The sequence below is a fragment of the Saccopteryx bilineata genome, chromosome 5 (assembly GCF_036850765.1).
Source record: "Saccopteryx bilineata isolate mSacBil1 chromosome 5, mSacBil1_pri_phased_curated, whole genome shotgun sequence".
NCBI classification, from domain to species: Eukaryota; Metazoa; Chordata; class Mammalia; order Chiroptera; family Emballonuridae; genus Saccopteryx; species Saccopteryx bilineata.
In genome coordinates, this window is record NC_089494.1 from 57,727,038 (window position 1) to 57,750,918 (window position 23,881).

The 23,881-nt window shown below is 41.7% G+C and overlaps 1 protein-coding gene across 5 annotated transcripts in view; it reads right to left on the minus strand.

The window, feature by feature from the left end:
• The window catches only part of OSBPL6 (oxysterol binding protein like 6), a 235,393-nt gene that overhangs the window by 120,832 nt on the left and 90,680 nt on the right, over window positions 1-23,881 (minus strand). For all 5 annotated transcript variants that reach the window (XM_066279263.1, XM_066279264.1, XM_066279261.1 and 2 more), the window contains exon 2: window positions 4,354-4,534. The gene's annotated coding sequence lies outside the window, so the exon portion shown is untranslated. The remainder of the gene's footprint in view (window positions 1-4,353; window positions 4,535-23,881) is intronic.

Below are 23,881 nucleotides of genomic sequence, written 5' to 3' on the forward strand. Positions count from 1 at the left end.
TTTCATTTTTCTGAAGCTGGAAACAGGGAGAGACAGTCAGACAGACTCCCGCATGAGCCCGACCGGGATCCACCCGGCATGCCCACCAGGGGGCGACGCTCTGCCCACCAGGGGGCGATGCTCTGCCCATCCTGGGCATTGCCATGTTGCGACCAGAGCCACTCTAGCGCCTGGGGCAGAGGCCACAGAGCCATCCCCAGCGCCCGGGCCATCTTTGCTCCAACGGAGCCTTGGCTGCGGGAGGGGAAGAGAGAGACAGAGAGGAAAGCACGGCAGAGGGGTGGAGAAGCAAATGGGCGCTTCTCCTGTATGCCCTGGCCGGGAATCGAACCCGGGTCCTGAGCCAACCGGCCAGGGCAAGAATTGTACAGCTGCCCTGGCCGGTTGGCTCAGTGGTAGAGCGTTGGCCAGGCATGCGGGGGGACCCGGGTTCGATTCCCGGCCAGGGCACATAGGAGAAGCGCCCATTTGCTTCTCCACCCCTCCGCCGCGCTTTCCTCTCTGTCTCTCTCTTCCCCTCCCGCAGCCAAGGCTCCATTGGAGCAAAGATGGCCCGGGCGCTGGGGATGGCTGCCCCAGGCGCTAGAGTGGCTCTGGTCGCGGCAGAGCGACGCCCCGGAGGGGCAGAGCATCGCCCCCTGGTGGGCAGAGCATCGTCCCTGGTGGGCGTGCCGGGTGGATCCCGGTCGGGCGCATGCGGGAGTCTGTCTGACTGTCTCTCCCCATTTCCAGCTTCAGAAAAATACAAAAAAAAAAAAAAAATTGTACAGCTGAAACTTATATAATTTAATTAACCAATGTCACCTCAACAAATTCAATTAAAAATTAAGAAATAAACAAGTATTTGTAAGCAAACATAGAGACAAAAAACTCCCCTTGTCCCTACTACATATATACTATATAAAACCTTCCACATTAATAATATTCTACTTTATTTCACTTAATTACCTCTTCATTTCTGCTTTTACCGGATATGTATTTAATGTACAATTTATTTTTCAAATCTTGTCTCAACTTTCTGAGATTTCGATGACCTACCGGATTGAGAAAGACAACATAGAGGGCAGAGCCGGTCCAGGGCACAGCCTTCATCTCCGGATAGATTCCTTCCTAGTCCCTGCTCCCATTCTTTTCAACTGAGCATGAAGGAAACATCAGTGTATTCTCACTCCTTTCCTGGGAAGAAGAGCTAGCTATGGGCCTGCTACCTCCCTCTTAGCCCTTTCAGCTGTTTAAAATTAGGTGTCTCTTGAACAGAAAAGACTCCCTTCAACCTGGGAGACAGAAAAGAAGGAACAGCCACGGAGGAAGACGGGGCAAGTAAAACGACATCTGGATTGCCAATTCTTGTTGGACATTCTCTCCCTCTCGACAGCCTGAGGGAGACATCTCGTGGTCCTCAAAACAGGAAAAAAGAAACAGAAGCATCCACTGCTTTGCCACGCTGGGATTCAGCACGCTGTCTCCTCTTCAGTTTTTGCAGAATCCTGTTGTATTTGCTGACTGGTGAGCTGGTTTTCTGAATTTACCCTTCTCACCACATTTCGACCTGTTCTCTAGATCAGCAGTGGCTCTCAAGCACTCCCTACTCTGGTTCCATTTTTTCAGTCCTATTTATTCTTTCCTCCGGGAGTTAAGTGAAATAGAATGTGAGGCTGATAACAGGAACTCCAAGAAAGATAAAGGGCTTTCTGAAAGCATTCCTGAATATATACGCATACAAATGAATTCCTATGACAAAGGAATAATAAAAATAAAAACATGTGACCTGTGGTGGTACAGTGGATAAAGTGTCAACCTGGAACGCTGAGGTCACTGGTTCAAGACACCCGGGGCTTGCCAGGTCAAGGAACACACAGGATGAAACTACAATGAGTTGATGATTCCCGCTTCTCCCCCACTTTCTCTCTTTCTCCCTCTCTCTCTCTCTGCTTTCTCAAAAGTCAATTAATAAAATCTAAAAGTAAAATAAAGACATTTTGTTAAGGAAATGAGATACCAAATCACCTGCTTTTTCCCCTTTAAAGAAGAGTTTAATTTCTCATATAGTCAAGTCCCAACCCACCAAACGTGTGGAAACAAAATTCCAGTTACTTTATTTCCATGGACCTAAACCTGATAGCCAAAGGGACTCCCGTACACTTCATCTGTGCGTGGGGTCAAGTATCAAGAGCTCCTAGGCAATACTGACCTTAGAGATTCCAAGAGATAGAGCAAAGTAAAGAGCCAGGAGGACAGTAAAGTACCTGAAATAAACATCCAAGCCTGCTGGCCTTCCTTCTTGTTTGCTTCAACATTAAAAATGAATATCCTGAGGCCTGAAATCTGCTTAAGTAACAGGCACTACCTGTTTGAAGTTAAATATCATGTTGGGAGAAGAACTGCTGTTTTGAGATGGAGGCAGCTTCCCCCCTATTTGTAAACAATGATCAAATAATTAATGTTTGAGTTTAGCTAATGCACACAGAGAAGTGCTGTGCCCATAAGAATCCTGTGATGTGAAATGCTTTCATGACTAAAACTTTGTTATATTATAAAAGTTTGATTCAGTATCAAATTGACAGTAATATTCCTGTAAGTGGTTCAGTTCCCAATAACATATAGCGATCAAAGATGGGCAAGGAGAAATCTTATGATTAACTACGACCCACTGTACTTGAAGGTACATCTGATGGAGAGATTTCTCGATGTCAAAAGGTCCACATGTGAAGATGGCACAGCCTATTGCTTGCTGAATCACTCTGGTGTCCAGTATGAGTAAAGGGTTAGAAAATGGACTCTAAATCACTATAAGTGTCATTCAAAAAGCAGCCAACTCAATGAATCCACTTTACCTCCTGGGACCAAAATAGTCATATCAGGCAATGGAAGCATTAGTCATGACATTTCAGACTCTGAGATGACAACCTCAAGGTCTAGAAAGAATGATTCATACTTTATCATTATAAAATCGTATTTCCAAACTAAGAACAATGGACCATCTGATTTTGGAAGAATCTTCCTTCTTCATAGGCAAGTCTGGCAGGTGTCAGCTTAACTTCACGACGCCAGCATTCTCCAAGTACATACATTTTATACAAAACAATAAAATGCCAAAAGAAAATAAAGACTAGCAGTGTTATGTGTAAAGTGTGTGGGAGAGACTTCACATAAAGAGAAGAAACAGATGCTTAAAGCAAGACTCTTGGCCACAAAAGCATACCGGTGCCAGGCAGGTGACATGAATCTGTAGGGAACAAACCTCAGTCCTTGGAATAGTGACAAGACCAAATTTTTAATCTTCCAAAAGAAGCTAGGTATCTAGTTTTCATATATGAAGTTTCCAGAAGGTCCAACAATGTCAGCAATTAATTCAGTTTAAAAAAACAAAATGTTTACAGGTTAAAAAAATTATAGTCTAAAATTTCCACCAATGTGCAAGTTCTCTAAAATGTAATTTTAAATAATGCAGTTATAAACAGAAAGCTTATGACAATCATTACACTAAATCACTGAGCACTAGTTTCTGGCCTATCAGGAGGGACCAGTCCATGCAAGAAGAGGGTAGGCGTGGTATCGGAATACCTGGGAAGCATTTCCCAAATTATGGATGTCTAAACTAGCACCACCAGCACTACCACCAACATCTGTCCTGTGTCGCAGGGCAAACAGGAGTTTGAGTAGAGGATATATAGCTTGCAAAAGCTCTCTATGAGCTCTAGTGGCACACACCCAGAAAGTTTTGTAAAACTGGGAGGAAAACATCCAAATTTTGAAGAATGAAGTCACCGAGCCTAAGATGTCAAATAGCATGTGTGAAGTGGCTCTGGAAATAATAACTGCAAATAGCAAAGAGGACAAGAAGCCTATAGTACCCATAGCAAGTATTGCTGGTATCATAATAGTTATTTCAGTCTCATCAGCAAAATGAAATCAGCTGCAATTGTCTACCTGTTTACTTTGGAAGATTATAATAAATGAGTGCGTTTTAAGAACGTGTGCATGCGTGCACAAGTGGCCTGTGTGCACGTATGCGTACAATGGAAACGTTCTTAGGCTTTGGTGTGTAGGTTCATTACTCAAGAAGGCAAGAGAGAGTCTATTTCCACACAATGCCAGCCAATAGGTAGAAAAAGGTTAACAAATACTCTGGCACGTTTTTCTCCTTCCTATCCTTAACACAATTACAGCAGAACGTTTTGCTAAGATGGCTAAAGATAGCCATGATTAATATGTCTTTTAGATCTGATATACAAATAAAAGGCATAAAGAAACCTTCCTGGGATTTGGTAACGTCTCACTAATCTGGCTGTTAGGAGCAATGCCTAATCTAACCTCGCTTTTGATTTTAAGCTGCCATTCCCCCTAACTCACCTTGTCACTGGGAGTCCTTCTTCCAGGTCAGCTGTAAGGTAAAAGCTCTTCAAAGTAGTTTATCTTCAGATTCTGCAGCTTTTCCCTGGGCACTCTATTGACCCTGCTGGGCTTATCTGGTAAATTACAGGAGCGGCTCCTTGATTTCTTTCTCTTGCTGTTTCGCAGCAAGGGGCAGAAGCTGAAAAAAGAGAGATTACCGTCATAGAGTGCATCTCCGCAGAACTTCTATGAGCCTTTCAGGGAGACTGCCTACGGCCAATCAGAAGCTTCCTTCCAATTTATCCTCTGATGAAGAAGTTCATGAGGGATGGTGTCTCAGCTTTTTACCTCCTTTGCTCAACCTTACGTAACCACTGCATTCCTCAGCAGTGAGTAACATTCACATTAACATTTTACTCAGTCTGGAGTAAGAAAACTCTCAATTTATATAGCAAATACACTCTAAAAAAAGCAAAGTATATCTTCCAGAAACACATTTAACCCTCCAATTCAATATAAACCTCAGTTTTTAAAAACAGGAAGCATGAAGTGGTTTCATCACATAGGCACAGAAATGTACAATGCGGGTCTTGATGAAGATCCATGAGTAGTCTCTAATTAGGCTTGACAGAGTAGAGCTGCACCAAACTCCCAGAACAGTCCTGTGACAGAAAGAGCTCATCATACTATCAAAGAATAGTGGTCGGCTGTGGTGGCGCAGTGGATAAAGTGTCAACCCTAAACGCTGAGGTCGCCAGTTCAAAACCCCAGGCTTGCCTGGTCAAGGCACATATGGGAGTTGATGCTTCCTGCTTCTCCCTTATCCTCTCTCTCGCTCTCTCTCCCTCTCCCCCCCCAACTCTTTCTCTAAAAACGAATAAATAAATCAATCTAGTGAATAGTTAATTTTAAAAAATAGTGGTCAGTTTGACAGAATTTCTCAGAAAGCAAAGAAAGAAAACAATATTTTATGAGAAGATAAAATATGTTCACTTTAAGGGGAAAAAAAGAAAAAAAAACACACCAAGTAATCCAGAGTAGAAGCTATATTTGTTACTCTCTGGTCTTAAAATTTGACAACAGTTTTTTCTTCAAGCCTCTCTAGCAGGTGCATTTCTTGACAAGGTAGCTTTAAAAATCTCTCCCTAAAAACTGGAAAGCCACATGCAAAAGAATGAAACTGGACCACAATTTGTCCCCCTGTACTAAAATTAACTCAAAATGGATCAAAGATCTAAACATAAGACCTGAAACAATTAAGTACATAGAAGAAGACATAGGTACTCAACTCATGGACCTGGGTTTTAAAGAGCATTTTATGAATTTGACTCCACAGGCAAGAGAAGTGAAGGCAAAAATTAATGAATGGGACTACATCAGACTAAGAAGTTTTTGCTCAGCAAGAGAAACTGGTAACAAAATAAACAGACAGCCAACTAAATGGGAAATGATATTTTCAAACAGCAGCTCAGATAAGGACCTAATATCCAAAATATACAAAGAACTCATAAAACTCAACAACAAACAAACAAACAATCCAATAAAAAAATGGGAAGAGGACATGAACAGACACTTCTCTCAGGAAGAAATACAAATGGCCAACAGATATATGAAAAGATGCTCATCTTCTTTAGTTATTAGAGAAATGCAAATCAAAACTGCAATGAGATACCACTTCACACCTGTTAGATTAGCTATTATTAACAAGACAGGTTAATAGCAAATGTTGGAGAGGCTGTGGAGAAAGAGGAACCCTCATACACTGTTGGTGGGAATGTAAAGTAGTACAACCATTATGGAAGAAAGTATGGTGGTTCCTCAAAAAACTGCAAATAGAACTACCTTATGACCCAGCAATCCCTCTACTGGGTATATACCCCCAAAACTCAGAAACACTGATACGTAAAGACACATGTAGCCCCATGTTCATTGCAGCATTGTTCAAAGTGGCCAGGACATGGAAACAACCAAAAAGCCCTTCAATAGAAGACTGGATAAAGAAGATGTGGCACATATACACTATGGAATACTACTCAGCCATAAGAAATGATGACATTGGATCATTTACAGCAAAATGGTGGAATCTTGGTAACATTATATGAAGTGAAATAAGTAAATCAGAAAAAAACAGGAACTGCATTATTCCATATGTAGGTGGGACATAAAAGTGAGACTAAGAGACATTGATAAGAGTGTGGTGGTTACGGGGGGAAGGGGGAGAGGGAGAGGGGAAGGGGGAGGGGGAGGGGCACAAAGAAAACTAGATAGAAGGTGACAGAGGACAATCTGACTTTGGGTGATGGGTATGAAACATAATTGAACAAAAGATAACCTGGACTTGTTATCTTTGAATATATGTATCCTGATTTATTGATGTCGCCCCATTAAAAAATAAAATTATTTTAAAAAAAATCACTCCCTAGCCTGACCTGTGGTGGTACAGTGAATAAAGTTGACCTGGAATGCTGAGGTCGCAGGTTTGAAGCCCCAGGCTTGCTGGGTCAAGGCACATATGGGAGTAGATGCTTCCTGCTCCTCTCCCCTTCTCTCTCCCCTCTCTCTCTAAAAAAATTGAATAAAATCTAAAAAACATAAAAATAAAAATGACTCCATAAATGTAATTATTTTTCAAGCTTATTCTTTCTGTTTTAGTTTTTCCTTTTACTTATGGAGAAGGAAAAAGGAAACATACATACATATCCTAAAAGATTATATAAAAGTGCAAAAAATTTATATCCACCCAACATCGTATGCTCTGAATGCTCCTTTAAGCACCATTTCTTTCAGAGGGAGAGACAGAGAAAGAAATATTTCTTCTAAACCCCCTCTACCTCTACAGAGAAAAATCTTTTTAATCTTTGCTATAAGACAAGCCCATGCATCCTGTAGGTCCTACATAAAATGTAACTGATGATTATGACGATGACATAGAAGAACTAAGGTTAGGGTCCATCAAGATTATTTTTGTATGCTCAGCATTAGATCTGTTTATTTTCTGCAAACATTACTCAATCTATGCTCTTTAATCCCATACAATTATAGGCAGAACAAAGATGAGTGGCGAGCTACTGAAATTCCCCTACCTACCTTTTTCCTTCCTCTTTCCAAAAATGGACTCTGCCAAGTTTTGGAAAAGGCAGAGAAAACTAAAATAAAGAAAAATAAAAGAAGAATGTGGCTAAGTGCAGTCCTGTTTCCCTACTCCCACCCCATTCCTCTCCCTAGTCTTTTTCTCCATAACTTATTTTTAATCTTTTTTCTTTTCTTTCTTTCTTTCTTTCTTTCTTTCTTTCTTTCTTTCTTTCTTTCTTTCCTCTTTTTTTTTTTTAGCAAGAGAGAGACAGAGACAGACAGGAAGGGAGAGAAATGAGAAGCATGAACTCATAGTTGCAACACCTTAGTTATTCATTCATTGCTTTCTCATATGTGCCTTGACTGTGAGGCTCCAGCTAAGCCAGTGACCCCTTGCTCAAGCCAGTGACCTTGGGCTTCAAGCCAGCGAACATGGGGTCATGTCTATGATCCCATGCTCAAGCCAGCAACCGCATGCTCAAGTCAGATTAGCCCTCACTCAAGCCGATGACCTCAGGGTTTCGAACATGGGTCTTTAGCATCCCAGGCCAACGCTCTATCCACTGTGCCACTGCCTGGTCAGGCAACTTCTTACCGTCCTATAATGGCAAGTGAGAAGGTAAAGGAGAACAGAGGACCACGGGGTAGGCTCAAGGCTTCCTTTCTGACTCCATTTACCCCAGTCCAGCCGCAGAGGCAAGGGAGGAGGCACAGTGAATACAGCTAACCTAAGGAATCCCTCCGTTTCCCCATCACACATGCTGCATGTGACCTGTCTCTAGCCTATGCAAACCAGACATTGGCCCAAGAAGCAATTTCCACTTTAGTCATCCCTTTCCCCATAGTCTCTGCCTACACATCCTTCAAAATCCAGCTCAAAACCACAACTCTTAACTTCTTCCTCCATCTTCCCAGCTAGAAAGAGACAGCTTCTCATGGCACCTGGTATTTTGGTTGGTTCTAGTGGTGTGAGGTGGCCCTATCCGTACATGTTGCTTACACCTCTTATCCCTCCTTTCAGATTAGGTCAACTCTGAGAACCAGGGACCAGACCTTACTTAGTTCCCTGCAAACAATAAGTGTCAGAGTTAAAATATAAAATTTACAAGGCTTCTATTTATACTTACTTTGTAAGACACTAATCTGTTATTGTCCATTTGACACAAAGGTATTTATTTTCACACAGTGTGTATGCAATGCCAAGGAATAAAAAGTTTGGCTTGTTCTGAGATTACAAGTAACATTTACATGGACCTTCAGTGTAACTTTCAAAAAGACAACCACGATAAAGTGGAGTGCTTTCTATAGCCTTCAGAAAGGTTAACTACACTGCATAGAAAATTATCACTCATCAATACATGATTCGATAGAATCAATCATACTTAAGATTCTACTGAAGTCAGAAATATTAGAAATATTCATTTTAATTTAGCTTGAAACACTTGATTAGTGAGGAAAGATTTATATCATTAGATGCAAATTCCAAATTTCCAGGTGACTAATATATTATGTTTTATTTAAAAACTAGGAAGTTGCCTGACCAGGCAGTGGCACAGTGGATAGAGCATCAGACTGGGATGCGGAGGACCCAGGTTCGAGACCCCGAGGTCGCCAGCTTGAGTGCGGGTTCATCTGGTTTGAGCAAAGCTCACCAGCTGGAACCCAAGGTCGCTGGCTTGAGCAAGGAGTTACTTGGTCTGCTGTAGCCCCACGGTCAAGGCATATATGAGAAAGCAATCAATGAACAACTAAAGTGCCACAATGAAAAATTGATGATTCTCATCTCTCTCCCTTCCTGTATATCTGTCTCTATCTATCCTTCTCTCTGACTCTCTCTGTCAAAAATAAAAACAAAACAAAACAAAATAAAAAACCAGGAAGTTAACCAAGTGACAACTAAGCTTTATTTCAGGTAAGAAACTGTACAGGGCCTGTTTACCTTGCATGTAAACTGTGTGCAGGGCAGAAGTCCAAAGGTAGTCAACTTATAACTTTCAAGTCTGATTACACCTTATGACAATACACATTAAAGATAAATTCTTAAAGCGCTCATTAAGAAATAAACTCAGCCTGACCTGTGGTGGCGCAGTGGATAAAGCATTGACCTGGAAATGCTGAGGTTGCCGGTTCGAAACCCTGGGCTTGCCTGGTCAAGGCACATATGGGAGTTGATGCTTCCAGCTCCTCCCCCCTCCCGTCTCTCCCCCCCCCCTCTCTCTGTCTCTCCCTCTCCTCTCTAAAATGAATAAATAAAAAAAAAAAAAAGAAATAAACTCAGAGAAGGGAAGAGGTTGTTTTCTTTTAAACTATACTCAAAATTGATGCTTAAACAAAAATTATAACTGGTTTTTATCAACATACACAAAAACAGTCATGTTCTAATCTAACAATACCTTTTGCAGACCCCCAAAGGCCCCTGACATCCTCTTCTTAAGTTATTAATAAATCAAAAGTTGTAAAGGTTGGAAAGGTTGATTCCAACAAAGTCTCCCAGAACTCTACTAGGAATATCCACAAAATCTCATCGGGAGAGTTTACTGATGTGACAATGGCTCCTTCTGAATGGGTCGTTCAGGAAGCAAATGATGCATTATGTTTGCAACAGAATTTTTCCTGTAAGTTGTGTGACTCATCCTCCCACAGCCTGAATTCTGTCCACTATCCACCATGTTCTTTTCCAGCACAATCCCCACACATTCCACTTGTTTCTTATTCAAGCCTCTCAGAGTGCATGATGTATCTACTAAAGATGAGACTGTCCTGTAGCTATGAAGTTAATGCACAAAATGCAAAATGGAGACAAGATAAAGCAAACCATCTTTCTGCAGGATACTAAAGGAAAGATTTTTAAAATGGAAAAGGCGCCTGACCAGGTGGTGGTGCAGTGGATAGAGCGTCAGACTGGGATGCGGAGGACCCAGGTTCGAGACCCCAAGGTCGCCAGCTTGAGTGCGGGTTCATCTGGTTTGAGCAAAGTTCACCAGCTTGGATCCAAGGGCACTTGCTTGAGCAAGGGGTTACTCAGTCTGCTGAAGGCCCATGGTCAAGGCACATATGAGAAAGCAATCAATGAACAACTAAGGTGTCGCAACAAAAAACTGATGATTGATGCTTCTCATATCTCTCCGTTACTGTCTATCTGTCCCTATCTATCCCTCTCTCTGACTCTCTCTGTCTTTGTAAAACAAATAAAAAAATAAATAAAAAATGGTAAAGGCAATCAGAATAACTAGAAGAGTAGTCTAAAAAGTCAGCAGTTTACATAGCGAAGTCCACTTCACAACAAAAATAAGAGACGAGACACTTTTGACTATTTTCTCTGTTACATGACCCATGACTTTGATTCAATGCTCACTTCATTTCCATGAAGGATTGGTCTTAACTTAGGATAGAACATCCTAAATTGCTTTCCCAGAACACTGTAGCCCAAGACATGGTACAAGATCTTTCTTCACAATCTTGTTTACTTTGTCTGCTGTATCCACTAAATACCTTGCTGAAAAGATCATTATTTTGCCTTTTTTTTGCTGGCAGCAATGTTTAGACAAGAAATTGATTTTTCTCTTTCAACCAGTGATAATCCCGAGTACAATATGAGTTTCTAAATGGTATCTAAATTCTTGGAGAATACAGTTTTAGTACTACCATAAATCAAAGAAGTTAAAACTCATGAGGGAAAACAGCAAAGTTTCAGATCTTCCATTAAGTATTGACTGATCTGCCTGACCAGGCGGTGGCGCAGTGGATAGAACATCGAACTAGGATGTGGAGGACCCAGGTTCGAGACCCCGAGGTCGCCAGCTTAAGCACATGCTCATCTGGTTTGAGCAAAGCTCACCAGCTTTGGACCCAAGGTCACTGGCTTGAGCAAGGTCTGCTGAAGGCCCATAGTCAAGGAACATATGAGAAAGCAATCAATGAACAACTAAGGTGTTGCAACGAAAAACTGATGATTGATGCTTCTCATCTCTCTCTGTCTCTGTCTGTCTGTCCCTATCTATCCCTCTCTCTGACTCTCTGTCTCTCTGTAAAAAAAAAAAAAAAAAAAAAAGTATTCAATGATCTGTCCACTCCTAAAGAAGTCAGTTGTCATATACAAACATTATAACCAGACACTAGATAAGGTATAGAAATATAACAATCAACAAACATAAGATTCTTCCCTTAGTTCACTGTTTGCTGCATTTAGCATTTAGACATAGATAATAGTAAAAGATACAAGACTACTCATTTTAAGTTACAAAAGCAGAATGAACATATAAATTCCAGCTTGAAGTTTGTGAATTGGGTAGGAAGCAGATCAGAGGAAGATGTCAAAAGAGTAGGCATTTGGAAAATGAAGAGATTCAGGAAAGAAATAGAAAAGCAGAAATGGATAATGGAGATTTCAAACCGTGAGGAAAAGTTTATGAAAAGAAGAGACAGGAGCCTGACCTGTGGTGGCACAGTGGCTAAAGCGTCAACCTGGAACGCTGAGGTCACCGGTTCAAAACCCTGAGTTTGCCTGCTCAAGGCACATATGAGAATTGATGCTTCCTGCTCCTCCCCCTCTTCTCTCTCTCTCTCTCTCTCTCTCTCTCTCAAGTGAATAAATAAAATCTTTTTAAAAATATTAAGAGATAGGAAAGGGGATACTATAGTTCCAGTATCTAGAGTCTAGGGTCTAAAACGGAGAGTGGAGGAAAGAAGGGCAGAGCGGGGATTTGGAACAACGTGGAAGATCTTAAATGCTGACGATAGACCAGGTTTCACTGGGTGGGCTGCAGAGAACAAGAGTGTAGTTCTGGGGAGGGAATCGGTGGTTATGCTTCAGGAAGGCAGATCTAGGACAACAAAGTAGGGGGAAGAAAACCTGGAGGCAAGAGGGGACCTCCTAAGACATTAGCAGCACAGAAGGGAGGGTGGAGCAGCTCCCTGGAAGAGTGGGGTCCAGGAGGGACGCGTGAAAGACTGCTATCCGACAGGGCAGAATGGGATCCTGTCCAGCTTCATGTATGTATCTTACCAAAATAATGGTAAATAAAGCCCATTCATCTTTTCAGAAACATGTCTGAAGTAATGTAAAATATGGTCAACATACTAACTAAAATAATTCGCTCAAAATATTTTTCTCAATCTGTTATATTTCTATGATCTAGGCCAATTTTCCCTGATTTATTAATTAAGTTATTTGTATCTGACTTGGTTCAACCTAACACACATTTCTCTGCGGGTAGAGAAGGTGTTTTATTTATCTAAATCCCAAAGGCTGAGCACCAAAAAAGGATGTGATACCTATACCTAGTAAGCATTCAAAGTGATGGATTCAAGGAGACAAGTTTGGGGCAAATTAAAAAGAGAACATAGAGTTTATGATGTCTTAGATCACTGCTAAGACTCCAACATATATTCTATGAGAAAATATGAAAATATGACTCATAAAACTACTCCAGGAAGTATTCCAACTAATGCCAAAAATTCCCATTAATTGGGAGAAGACTTCAAGGAAAGCTTAACCTATTAAATAAAAATGTCTACAGAAATGCATGAATCTTGACAGAATATTCATGTGAAAGAAGGCCAGGGAATTTAGAAATTTATGAAATTTCTTCATGAATGCTGATGATCACACTGTATTTACCTGGTAGAGCGGAGGGGAAAGTAAATAATATTATCATCAAAGCTCACCAATCTATATTTAAATCTATAAAAGAGTTATGACAAAAACTATCTTAATTACATCAGCTTAAGAATGCTACCCTAATTTACCGTTGAAAGCGGTTTACCAGCTCTGTGGCCCTGTGCGAGTTACTTGACCTCTCTGTGCCTCAGGTTCAATGGGGGATACGCAGCTCTTCCTTGCAGGTGGCGGAGGATGAAGCAAGTTAACAGCTGTGAAGCACGCACACCAGTCCCAGCACATGGGAAGCACGCAAATGCATCCCATTGCTGCTGATCCCCTGGGTCTCTTCTCCCAGCCTGCTTTACTGAATACTCCTCCTTTGCCCTTTTAAGCTTTTTTCCTTCTAGGTTTCCCCAGAGTGGCTCTGTTTCACACTCTGAGGGTTTCAACCTGCCATTTGTTAAAGATTGCTAAATCTCTCTCTCCAATTCTGACTTCTTTTTCAAACTACATTTCCAACTATCTACTGGGCATTTCTATTGGAATATATCATGGGCACCTGAAACTCAGCACGTCAAATGGTCAAGCTGGTTACCGCTCTAAACTTGCCTCTTCCCTCTCCAGGCTTGCCTCTCCCTCTTCTTGTCTCCTATTTGAGTTAATGACATCCTTACCTATACTTAAAACAAGCTTGAAACTGCAGTTACTTTTAACCATTCCATGTGCAACGTTCCTATTCAACCCACCAAGTCCTTTCACTTCTACCTCCCAAATCTCTCCCCTAGAAATCGCTCCCTTTTTGCCGTCCCAGCTGTCTCTGGCTTAGATTATTGATATCTGCCTCCTGATTTCTCTGCTTCTCATCATTCTCTTGTCCAAACCATCTTTCATTATTATCAGAATCATCTTTCTTAACACACCTATTTGACTGTGTGTTGGGCAGATAAAATATATTATGCTCACTTTGTTAAAGATGGTGCTGCCCACGAGGAGGCCGTCGCCCAGGTGATATTAATGTGTGTTGGGGTGGGCTAAAGGCAGGCAGAATCCTTGTAGCCTGGGGCTTGGTTTTGGGATTAAGCCTTTCCCACCCTTTTTGATGTGGGGCGGTACAATCCAATCATGCCTCAGAGAAGTGACTTTGTATTAGAGACTTCCCTATTTTGTATATTGGATTAAAGGTTGTGAAGCTACACTATAAAATGGGGGCAGAACGAGAGCTTGCTCTCTCGGTTCCTGGGATTATTAGCATTAGAAGAGGGAGCAGAGCAGAGAGCAGAAAGAGGCCATGTGGCCAGGAGAAGCAGCCAAGATGGCGGAGTATTGAGTGAAGGGCCAGTTTGTGCAGTTTGATGCTGGAGAAGGAAGGAGATGGGGAACAGAGGTGAATAAGTCTGGTGATCTAGAAACCTTTGATTCTAGGAAACTCGGATAAGTCGGTGGCTTTGTGAGCACTGAATGTGAGTGGGTTTTGGAGCCCAGTGTGTGTTTTTACTTGCCCGCCGGGTGCAAGCTAGGATTAAAGACTATGGCCCACCAGTTTTTGGCTCCGTTGTTTCTTTACCGACTGTCTGAATCCAATGCGAACCTGCATGGGCCAGGAGGCTGCTGTGATGGTCACCCTGGCCATGACTTCTGGCTTTACACTGTGTTATTCTCTAGTCTTAATTATTCTCTACTGCTTGTAGGAAAGGGGACTGTGGACCTATCAGTGAACTTCAGAGCCCCAGAAACCCTATGAAAGTGGATACAAAAAAATTGTGTCCATCCATCAAAAAAAAAAGTATCAAGAACACGGGGAGGACAATTTTTAAACTGCCCAACAGGGTACAATCTGCACTCTTCAATTACATCTCAGCCACTCTTGTCTGCCACCCTGTTTCACATATAATGAACATTATATTATCCTCCAAATAAGCACAGTGAATGTCATTTCCCCTCATTGAGCCTTTGCATGTACTGGTTCTTCTAGCCAGACTGCTCTTTTCTGCCTGTCAAACACTTGAGAGTATTTTAAACTCCACCTCAGGTCTCAAAAGTCACCACTGGGAAGGAGGCCTTACCCAAGTGTACAATTATGTGAGGACAAAAAAAGGTGCTGACTAGATTTCTGGTGTCTATATACCAAAACACCAGCTTAAATTTCTTAAATCCAAAGCTATGAAGTATGAAGTGCACAAAATAAATGTCCTTAAATATTCAGATTCATATTGTGTTTACTTAAGTCTGGACATATCCTTATTGGTGTTCCTGAGTTTTAACGAGGTCCACAGTAAAGATCCTGGAGCCTAAATGCCGAGGTGTGAATCCTGGCTCAGCCAATTGCCAGTAATGGGACTCCAGGCAAGTTGCACAGCTTCTCAACACCTCAGTTTCAAGACCTGTAAAGATGGAGATAGGAACAATACTACCTTTCAGGATTATTTTGAAGATTAAATGAGTTTATATGTATAGAACTTAAAACGATGTGCTTGCTATTATAAAATTATTTATTGAAATCAATGGCCAGGGTAGAGGTTCCAAGATATAACACAAAGCCCAAAGCTTTAGATAACTGAATTAATTAGCCAGAAAACACTAACAAAGATGGTTCTTTCCACTAATGTTTTATCAATTTAAAAGTGTTTCAAGCCTATCTGATAAAATTCAGACTGTCTTCCAATTAGCCTCTACTAGCTAAAAATATCAGCTCAGAATACTTCCAAGGCACACTACAGGATGCATTAAAAAATTCTTTTCAATAAAGAAAACACAGATGCCTGGGAGGAAAATCAATGAACCACCTCACTGCCTACTAAGTGTCAACATGGAGCGGAAATGCTAAATAGGAAATTGGGAAGACAAGATAAAAATGCTTAATGACTCAGCTTTCAAACAAACCAGCTTGTTTGCCAGAGAAATAGGGTATTAGGCATTTTAGAACCACCCACCTGGCCAAAAAAAAAAAAAAAAAAAGCTGTGATATATATATCCTAACATCACTGAACCTAGGGAGGCATCAAAGTAAGCGCATGATGTGATTTGACTTTCATCTGAGTGACAGGATTTCATCTGAATGATAGCATTACGCAACATGTTTGGCAAGGATTCTGAAAAATTTGCAGCCAAAGAAACAGCCATTTTGACCCATCCCACAAATACTGCCGTTGTGTAACAGGATTATTTGTTATGCAGCAAGCTGCCAAAAGGATCACTGCACTCTTTATTAATAAAAATCTTTAATAATCAGAACTTAGGTTAATACACTTGAGTTAATATTCAAAATGAAGGAAAGAGAGAAAGAATAAAGCCATAATTCCTTAGCTTAGTAATAAAGGTCTTCCACAATTCCAATTTTGTATTTAATGTTAGGCTTCTTGAAATCTTCAAACAGAACTTCTTAGAATTCTCCCAAATATACCCACTCTGCCTACTCTGTGCTTCCTCTAACTAGAACACTCTTCCTGTTATAACTCCAAAGTCAAAATTCCATCCCCCCCTTTAAGATCCTGTGTGGATGACGTGGCGTCCTTTCCTATGGCTCAGCTAGAAATGATTCCAGGTGCTTAACTTCCATAACCTTCGTTCAGTACATTGTGATCAGAGATTCTGACACATATGTCTTTTATTCCCAAGACTGGACTCTCTTTGAAGGCCATATCCACATCACTTCCATCTCTGTAAGCATGACTGCACCACCACAGGCATAGCTGCACATGGCAGGTCTCATACTTTTCCTAAAATATGCAAGACAGACACTCAAGTGTGCCAAAGCTCACTGTGACTGATCACTGAAACCGAATGGACAGGGACCGTGCACTCAGACAAGCTTTGCTGAAGAAAAGCTTCAGTAAAAAAGACAGTCAACAAGACTTGTTTTCTTGTGAAGCAATGAGAACTTTCATGCTACTTCTGGGGCAAGGAAACCACCACTTACATTTACCATCCAGTGATTTCCCAACAACTGCTAACAGTGGTACATTAAAAGCATCCTTCCCACTCAGATAATTGACAATACACTTCCAAGTTAGAAAAATCGTAAGATTGCCAGCCCCGTGTTTCCCCGACTAGACTCAAAATACGGCTTACCTCCCAAGACCTGTGCATATAGTGATAATTTCAATCGCCATATCTACTATGCCTTAAACTCTAAATACCCAAGGACCAAGAATCAGAGAGTCTGATTTATACCAGAGACCACAGTGCCAAGAGAAAAAAAGATTAATAAGAGGACCCCTAAACCCTGGCATTCCCATACTACTTGGGCACAAGTCCACTCCTCTCAATAGGCCGTTTGAATAGCGCGGGTTGAAATGCGTACTGCACCACAAGGGAGGGGCTGACTTCACCGAGGGGTGAAGCTCCACACTACTGGACAGCTGCCAGGTGTGTTGTCCTGTGTTCACAGATGGCGTTTCCCTTCCTACTCAGCTCACAGTCACAGATATGAGTTTTAATACATGCTCCTAAATATAAGCAATTTTCTTAAGCCCTAAATCTTGAAAGACTAGATGGCCAGCTCCCTAAACTCAGATGAAAGAACACTCTTACAGGAACGTCTTAACTCAGTGTCATGCTGATGGGGAATTTTCTGGTGAGCACTTTACCTGATACGGCTTTTACATCAATGACGACTGGAACATTCAGGCTCCAATATCACATTGCTGGTGTCTCCTGGATTACTGTAAGAGCAAATGAATCCTTGGGGCAGGGAGCAGGACACTCTAAATTAACTTACATTTATGTTCTTTTTTTTTTTTTTTTTGTATTTTTCTGAAGCTTGAAACGAGGAGAGACAGTCAGACAGACTCCCGCATGCGCCCGACCGGGATCCACCCGGCATGCCCACCAGGGGCGAAGCTCTGCCCACCAGGAGGCGATGCTCTGCCCCTCCGGGGCGTCGCTCTGCCAGAACCAGAGCCACTCTAGTGCCTGGGGCAGAGGCCAAGGAGCCATCCCCAGCGCCTGGGCCATCCTTGCTCCAATGGAGCCTTGGCTGCGGGAGGGGAAGAGAGAGACAGAGAGGAAGGAGGGGGGTGGAGAAGCAAATGGGCGCTTCTCCTGTGTGCCCTGGCCGGGAATCGAACCCGGGTCCCCTGCACGCCAGGCCGACGCTCTACCGCTGAGCCAACCGGCCAGGGCCTACATTTATATTCTTTTAAAGTACAAACATGCCTGCCACATGCAAACTGAGCTCAAAACAATGTTAAAAATTTCTTAAATTAGGTAAAAACAGTCAGTGGCATTGCCATAAATTACAGTGTTTTGAAATGATAAAATAGACCCTAAAAATGATAAGATTTGTATCACATGCATATTTTTACATACATGGCTTAACTGAATAACTCTAACCTAATTTCCCTTTGTCAGTCTCTTTTACCTCCTATGCTACTTGGGTGGAATTATTCCAAATTTCCCCACTATTTAGGCCTCTGTGGTATCCATTCAACTAACTTTCTGTTTGGTTTCCACAGTAACTTACTTGTTCATTAGACCACTGAAAATGTTCATGACTAAATCACGCCTGTTAGCAGTCTTATGACTAAAGCTTCCTGTACTTAGATGGTATTGGCAGTAAAATTGGGATAAATATTAAAATGTGGACACAGTGAACAATGCCATCCATTACGTTCAAAATTGTTCTTCTGGAAATTTAATTTGATATCATACACTGGTTAAAAAGTGGATGGGGAAAAGAAGGGTAGACTATGTGATCACATGGGGCAGTTTCCATGAAACTGAGGCCTTCCTGTGCACAAGCGGAGGTCCGCGGTCTCACGGAAAGAGCGTGGGCCTTGGAGCGAAGCAGGCTTGGTTCAAAGCCCAGCGCTGAGGTTTTCTACCTATGAAACTCTGGGCAATTCACTCAGCATAGCTAATCCTCAACTCCCTCATCTGAAAAATGGGGATCTAGGCTAATAAAGCAAGTTCAAGATGCTTTGGCGATTACTCAGTACAGAACATACTACATGACAGATGCTCAGATGGTAATGATGTGTACAAGTTTTTTCTTTTTAAATTTTATTTATTGATTTTTATAGAGAGGAGAGGGGAGAGGGGAGAGGGAACGAGAGAGAGAGAGAGAGAGAGAGAGGTGGAGAGAAGCAGGAAGCATCAACTCATAGGAGTTGCTGCCTGTATGTGCCATGACCAGGCAAGCCCAGGGTTTCGAACCAACGACCTCAGTGTTCCAGGTCAACACTTTATCCACTGCGCCACCACACATCATGTAAAGGTTTTTTAACTCACAAGTTTTCAGACTTCAGCATATACACATAGTGTATATAAACTTACAGACATTACTGAGTAGTATGTTTGGCTGCCAATGTACAGGCTTTCTGATACAGATCAATTCATATTAGGTTAAATTTTTTCTTCCTAAAAACTGAGATTTATGGGTTATTCTAACACCTTCACACATCATACTTGCTTCAAACTATGAATTTGCCATCCCAGGGAGAAATTACATGCAAAAATCATTGAAATGTTTATGTCAAATTGCCAGCTTTTATGAGGTTCATGAAAAGACAACAAATTTAAAAGTTCAAAGCATCAATAACTATATACCTAAAACTGACATAAAATAATACTGAATGTAAACTGTAAATGAAAAATTAAAAAAAAATTTTTAAAGCACTAACTAATAGGCAGTTGCCGTGCTGTGAGTGGCAAAGAGCCCAGTGTCTGGAAATTCCTACTCTGTCACGCTCTTAACTGTGTGACTTGGGAAGAGTTATGTCTTCTCTCTTTCCCTTGGTCTCCTTATCCGAGAAATGTGGCTACTAAAATAACCCACGTCATAGGGTTGTAATGAGAACAAGAGCACTAGGTACTTAGGAGGCCCCCAATGTTAGCTTTTATTACTGTTACAGCAGCTTTGCTCAACAGTCACACTGCACGTATTTCCAGACTCAAATTACTCACAGTCATGCTGTGATTCTCCCTGTTCATCCCTTTCCTCACAAAATGAATAGAAGAGAATTTCTTCATAAAAGAGCTGAGCTGAAGAATTTCTAGGAAAAGTATTCGCTGCCTGTTTCCTGACCTACTTGGTATAGGTAGACCTGACCTAAGCCCACCCTCAATCCTGTTGTGGGGCCCTATTGTAGATTCTGCTTAGGGTGCCGTCCACAATCCTGACCTACTCAGGGAGCAGGATGGTGGAGATGCTTTGGTCACTAACCCATCCCTGGACCAACCACTATATTAATATGGGCATTGTCCGACATCTTAATTCTATTCAGCAGCAAGAGTAAGAGTTCTTGGCATGGAGCAGATTCTCAATAAGGATTGTGGAATGAATGACATCATGAAATTAGCAATGGAGTACGCTGGGAGCCTTGTCTGTGAGGGTCAGAATTCAATAACTGGTTGCCACTATGCTCTGTTCTCATGGTTGACCTCCTTCTCAAACTATAGGCCTATCTCAGGATACTCTCAAACACGGCCTGAATGCCTATGTTGTGCCTGGCCCGGAAGGTTCAGTCTAGAAACATGAGCAATGCTTACATTGAGAAAACACATTCCCTCCTCCCCTTGGTTTTGATGACCAAAGTCTGTACATTTTGAATAAATTTTACTGAAACCTATAAAACCATTTAGAATCCATTTTTAAATTCTCTTACATTGCTGATGGGAAAGTAAATTGGTATAACCACTTTGAAAAAATGTCTGCTAAATGAAATAATATCTGCTAAAGGTAATAATACTCAATGATCCAGTAATTTCAATGCTGGATATATGCTCAAGAGAAATGAGTGCTTATGTCCATCAAAAGACAGATCTGAGGGTGTACCTAGCAGCTTTATTCATAATATCCCCAAACTTGAAATAACCTAAATGTCCATAAAGAACAATACATAGAGCCTGACCAGGCAGTGGCACAGTGGATAGAGCGTCAGACTGGGACGCAGAAGACCCAGGTTTGAAACCCTGAGGTCGCCAGCTTGAGTGTGGGTTCATCTGGATTGAGCAAGGGGTCACTCGGTCTGCTGTAACCCTCCAGTCAAGGCACACATGAGAAAGCAATCAATGAACAACTATGAAGCTGCAACAAAGAACTGATACATCTCATCTCTCTCCCTTCCTGTCTGTCCCTGTTTGTCCCTCTCTCTGTCTCTGTCACACACACACACACACAAAAGAACAATACATAGAAATGAAAAAGAATTAACTACTGATGCATGCAAGAGCAACCACAACATGGATGAATCTCAACACAAGGACCACTGTATAACTGCAATTAAATGAAGTTCAAAATCAGGATGGTGGCCTGACCTGTGGTGGCGCAGTGGATAAAGCATCAACTTGGAAATGCTGAGGTCGCCAGTTCGAAACCCTGGGCTTGCCAGGTCAAGGCACATATGGGAGTTGATGCTTCAAACTCCCCCCCCCTTCTCTCTCTGTCTCTCCCCTCTCTCTCTCTCTCTCTCTCTGTCTCTCCTTCTCCTCTCAAAAAAAAAAAAAGAGTAAAAAAAATTTTTTAATGTAAAAAAAAAATCAGGATGGTGACAGTAGTCAGAATGGTGGTTAATGTTGGCTGATACAAACTGGGAGAGGCATGAGAGAACCTTCCAGTGTGCTAGAAATATTCTATATCTTCATCTGACATGGTTTTGTGCATAAAAATACAGAAAATTAACTGAGCCTACATTTAAGAATATACTTTACTGTATGTTTTATCTTTCTTAACAAACATGCAAAAACACACACATTTACTTTAAAATGATTAGTGTTTCCTACTACCAAATCATTGATTCATTGATCCATTGATTCATTCATTCCAATGACTGCCTACCACTATGCTAACTAAGCATTGCAAGTACGTCATACATGATCTTCATTGCTAAGGAGTTTCAATGCTAGTGGAGAAAACTTCTTCATTGATAGAAATATTCATTTGCCAGTAAAGCATATACCATCATCTGACATTTTATAGGTACTTTTCTTCAACTATTTGACATTTTATGTTTTGCTTAAAGTTACAGCTGGTCTAAGTTAGAATGTAAATTTTACCATTTGGTTGCTCCAAATCTTCCTGTGCACTTAAATGCCTAGTACCGTGTCTTACACGTAGCAAATGCTTGATAATTTGTTGTTTATTAGCTTGTCACACCACAGTACTGCTCTTGGCCTCAGGATTCTTGGCCACTGTCCTTTACTCCAGGTTTCCACTTTTCTCTGCCATCTGTGAAGTCTGCAAGTCAGTAAAACACTTCAGATAGTCCAGAGCTATACTTAAATCCAGCAAAGTAGTAGAGGAGGTCGCTTCTGTTATTCTGTTTTCTTTCATTAACCCTTTCATCCTATAACAGAGCTTAAGAAAAGGGAAGAGGAAAGTTGGGGAAAGTAAAGAGATAACTGACAGCCTGACCAGTCAGGGGCGCAGTGGATAAGAGCATCAAATTGGGATGCAGAGGTCACAGGTTCAAAACCCCAAGGTTGCTGGCTTGAGCACAGGTTCATTCGGCTTGAACGTGGGTCTCTGGCTTGAGCGTGGGATCATAGGAATGACTCATGGTCACTGGCTTAAACCCAAAGGTCGCTGGCTTGAAGCCCAAGGTTGCTGGCTTAAGCTCAAGGTCGCTGGCTTGAGCAAGGGGTCATTGGGTCTGCTATAGCCCCTCAGTCAAGGCACATATGAGAAAGCAATCAATGAACAATTAAGATGACAAACAAAGAATTGATGCTTCTCATCTCTCTCTTTTCATGTCTGTCTGTCCCAATCTGTCTCTTTCTCTGTCTCTGTCATAAAAAAAGAAAAAAGAAAAAAAGATAATTGACAGACTCATGTTATTTAGGAGAAAATGATAAACCTTGCTTTGCTAGCTTGTGATACATTGGCAAAAACCAAAATAGCCACATCTCCCTGGCTTCCCCTTCCTACAGAGCTCAAGGCCCTGCCAATGCCATATGTATCAACATGCCCAGAAAATGCCCTTGAGAGTGCCATGTAGGATGCCATGCATATTCATCTCCTCGGTATCTTCTTTTAAATGTGACTTTTCTAAGGGTCACTAATTTAAAAGCACCAGGAAAATGCATGAGCCCCATAATCAAAGGTAGTTAAGAATAGTTATCATTCTTCTCACAGAAAGGGCAAGAACTGTGAACTGCTGTAGTTTCAAAATTTTCTTTTCTGTGGTCTTGTTATATATAGCAGCTCTCAGGTGATTCTTGAAGCTACCAGCTATTAGCTGAAGTCACAAAATTGCATCTGGAGGTGTCAGTCTCCCTACATGCGCTAAGGCTTCATGTTCACTGTCCTGCTGACCTCCAGCACCCCAGTGAGGGTGTCACCTGCCCCTCACAAGAGCCAGGCCCACTTTAGAGGTAACTCCGCAGCCCTGCAGCCTCCCTGATGAAGCATGCTGACCTAACAGAACCAGTCTCTGTTTGGTCCTCCCACTAGTATTCAAATGGAAAAACCCAAATGCTGCAGGGCTTTACTTTCTGTTGTCTTTCAAGATACTTGGCCACATGAGCTGGACAGTCATCCAGATCCTGGTCCAGGTTGTGCTGGGTCAGTGTTCAAACGCTGAAGCCACACCTCTTAAACCCCATGGATTAGGAGACAGAAGCTTCAGGGAGATAATTAAGGTCAGAGGTCACAAGAGTGAATCCTAATTGATAGAACTGGCGTCCTTAGAAAAGAACACATGGTGCTCAAATATCTATAGAACAAAATGGAGAAGGAAGAAAGAAAGGAAGGAGGGAAAGGGAGCAACAGACAAAGAAAATGAAAGAGGAAGGTTTAAGAATACAGTATATTGTCTGAGCCCATGTAGGCTGCTATAAAAAAATCCTACAGACTAGGGGGCTTCAACAACAAAGATTTTCCTCTCACAGTTTTGGAGCCTATCAAGTCCAAGATCTAGGTGCCAGCAAACCGGG